This window comes from Nansenia antarctica, assembly GCF_963989245.1.
Source record: "Nansenia antarctica genome assembly, chromosome: 6".
In the NCBI taxonomy this organism is placed as follows: domain Eukaryota; kingdom Metazoa; phylum Chordata; class Actinopteri; order Argentiniformes; family Microstomatidae; genus Nansenia; species Nansenia antarctica.
The window spans coordinates 1117709-1121462 of NC_137676.1; the positions used below are offsets into that span (position 1 = coordinate 1117709).

The 3754-nt window shown below is 39.3% G+C and overlaps 1 protein-coding gene across 1 annotated transcript in view; it reads left to right on the forward strand.

The window, feature by feature from the left end:
* The window catches only part of afg1lb (AFG1 like ATPase b), a gene marked incomplete at its 5' end in the record, with an annotated part of 57027 nt that overhangs the window by 45470 nt on the left and 7803 nt on the right, over window positions 1-3754 (forward strand). The window lies entirely within an intron of this gene.

Here is a 3754-nt window from a genome sequence, read left to right on the forward strand (position 1 = left end):
GTGGTGGTGGTGGTGGAGGTGGTGGTAAATATTAACCTTTCGATGTCCCAAAATGTTCTACATCTAAATCAGGACAACTGAGATTCTTGTCATTGGACCAAAACCACAAAAAGACAAATTGTCAAATACGATGGGAACCTTGCTTTCAAACTGCAAACATGAAGCTACGAATCTAGGTGTGATTTTAGATTCTGACTTAAGCTTTGAGCCTCACATCAAATCTATCACTAGAAATGCTTTTTATAATCTACGGAATGTTGCAAAAGTTAGAAAAAAGTTGTAACAGTCTCCTTTCTGGTCTTACGAAGAAAGCTATTGGCCAGCTGCAATTCGTCCAAAATGCAGCAGCAAGAGTTTTAACCAAAACAAGCAGAAGAGCTCATATAACTCCTATTTTAGAGACTCTACACTGGCTTCCTGTTAAGATCAGAATAGATTTCAAGATCCTTCTGTTTGTTTATAAAGCTCTCACTGGCATAGCACCAGAATATTTGTAAGATATTTTGCTAGCCTATCAGCCCAATAGAGCTCTCAGGTCTTCTGCTAGCATATCAGCCCAATAGAGCTCTCAGGTCTTCTGCTAGCATATCAACCCAATAGAGCTCTCAGGTCTTCTGACGCTGGTTTTCTCTGTGTACCACATGTACAAAAGAAGAGATTTGGTGAGGCTGCATTCTCATTTTATGCACCCAGATTGTGTCTTCACTGCCAGTTTACATTAGGGATGCAACCTCATCACATATGTTCAAGTCAAGACTAAAAACCTTTTTAATATTACCTTTAAATGACTAAATAATATAAGAATAATTAAATTATGATTATATAATGATTTGAGCAATTTGAGCTGCAACGTTTGCAGGAAAAGCGCTATACAAATTAAGTTGTTATAATTATTACTATTACCCCCTCCCTCAGGAGACCCAGACTGTACTGTGCGCCCCCCCCCCCCCCAGGGTGGACCGTACCCAATCCTACCCCCCGCCCCCCCCCCCAGAAAGAAATACGATAACCTGAATTTCAACTCTGTTGTTTTTGTTTTTTAATTTTTTTCTCTCTTAACCCTCTTTTCTCATACCCCCCCCCCCCCCCCCCTTCATCTCTATTGTGTCTAATTGCTATGTACGCTACATAGACAGTTCTTTTTGTGAAGTAAAAAAAAAGAAAAAAGAGGGAGAGAGAAATGAAGAAATGAAACGGAGAGGGGGAACGGGGGAATGGAAATTGTTGTGTTCCTCTTCAGCCAAGGCCTCTTCTGCTGACGAGCCACTGAAGAATCTCCAATCTGGCAAGTTCCCTGAAAATGAAAGTATGTTTGATAATAATAATAATTGTAGGAGCTATTTCATTAGTTTGATTATTTTGCTATTATTATTTGTTATTTTTGTATTTGTTTATTCTATTTCTAACCACGTAACGTTTTTTGTAAGTTTCATTTGGTTTGAAACACTTTTGTTGACAAATAGCCACTTCAATAATAATAATAATAACTTTTATATGTATAGCGCTTTTCCTGCAAACGTTGCAGCTCGAAGTGGGGTCAATCATTCTATAATCATAATTTAATTATTTAGTTAGTTTAGTTAATATTAAAAAGATGGGTTTTTAGTCTTGACTTGAACATAATGTGCTGAGGTTGCATCCCTAATGTAAACTGGCAGTGCATTCCACAATTTGGGTGCATAAAATGAGAATGCAGCCTCACCAAATCTCTTCTTTTGTACATCAGAAGACCTGAGAGCTCTATTGGGCTGATATGCTAGCAGAAGACCTGAGAGCTCTATTGGGCTGATATGCTAGCAAAATGTCTTTCAGATATTCAGGTGCTGTGCCAGTGAGAGCAACTTCATCAGAACCAAGCCATGTTTCTGTTAGACACATAAAATCAAGCATATTATCGACAATTAGATCATTAATTCTGAATGTTTTTTTGATGATAGTGATCTACGGTAATATTACAAAGTGCAAAGTTGAGTTGTCCAGAGTCACATGTTGGTTCTGAGGGAGACAGGCCTAGTCATTGAGCCATACCATTTTTCTATGTTTCCTGATAATAATCTAACACCTTTGTAATTGGGATACAAGCCATCACGCTTGAAAAATCCCGGTCTCTCACAGAATAAATCAAAATTATGAATGAAAAGGATAATGAAGAGGATCCCTTTTGACATACATACATACATACATACATACATACATACATACATACATACATACATACATACATACATACATACATACATACATACACACACACATACCGGTACATACACACATACATACATACATACACACACACATATCTCTCTCAGCCATGTGTTGAGAGAGCAAAGACGACTCCACTTACCATCATCTCTCCTAGAACATGGAAGATGCCGGATATAACAATGTTCTTCTGAGTCACCAGGAGGTTCTTTAAGAGAATCTTATAATGTTTTTTCAGGACTTCCGACTGTTGCAGTGAGGTGTCATTTGTGCCAACACGTGTGATGGAGGTACTCACGTTTGAAGAGTTTGACAGTACTGATGGCAGTTTCATGTCAATATCCAAGACACGGGCTCCGGGGAAACAGTGCACTGCAGTGTGTCCGAGTGAGGGGTGGGAGGATGATAAATCTTTCACTATAGAATCCCCAATCACTATAGTGGTGGTGGTTGTGTCTGGAGATGGGGCCGGGGAGGGGCAGGACAGTGGATGTGGTCCCTGAGATGATGAGGGACTTAGGGCTGTGAAGCGGTTGGAAAGGCTGAGCTCTGGTGGTGAGGTGGGGGGTAGGTGGTCGCGTTTTCCTGCCCGTCTGCCACTGACCTGCTTCCACTGTGTCACAGGCACAGATGCTGGCTTTGGACAGGAAGCCTCATGGGTACCAGTTTATATTTTACATTTTTGGCATTTAGCAGACGCCTTAATCCAAAGCGACTTACAATCAATACATTTGACTAAGCAAGTGAATCATCAATCCACCAGTCGTAGCAGGAAGAGTAATCCAGCTCAGGCCCGGGGCCATTGGCAGTCTCTGTGATAGAAGGAAAAACCTTCTTCTATCACCTTCTTTTAAACCTAGACTTTTTATTTTATTTTATATATATAAACTCAAAAAATAAAATAAAATAAAAAAGTTCGGAAACGTTAGTTCGGTCGATTATTCCTCCCCTTTAATAATACCAATTGGTATTGTATTTTATATGGTTGGAAAGCCTGATTAGTCACCTTTACAACGAGGTACAACTTGTATAGGAAAGTGTACGGCAGGGTTTCCGTTAGAAAAATTTGCCGTCGGACATCGTGTCCGGGAAGAATTCGATTTACCGGACAAACGTGATATATTCCGGTCATCATATTAAAATATAATAAAAAAATTTTTTTTCAAAATCATATTTCTTTTTTTCAAATCTAATATAGCTGTTTGTCGCGGTGATTACTGTTGTGTAGCGGCCTATATATGCCATTTAATGTCTATTTCTCATCCGATACGATTAGATGCGAGCTATATAATATATAATAATATAACATGATTTGACGCATGGCGCCATGCGTCAAATCCAGCGCTGAACGGGCGCCTCACTGGGAACTGAACAGACAGCATCGATCAATGAACGGACTCCACATTACGTTAACTGAAGTTTGTTAAATTGTTTGGGATTAATGTGAGTTTTCTATTTTCTCTTTCCAGTTTTACCCTTTTTTTAAAATCAATAAAACAACGTCATTTCTATAACCAGGTCTCGCTGGTTGGGAAGGCATTTCGTTTAGCTC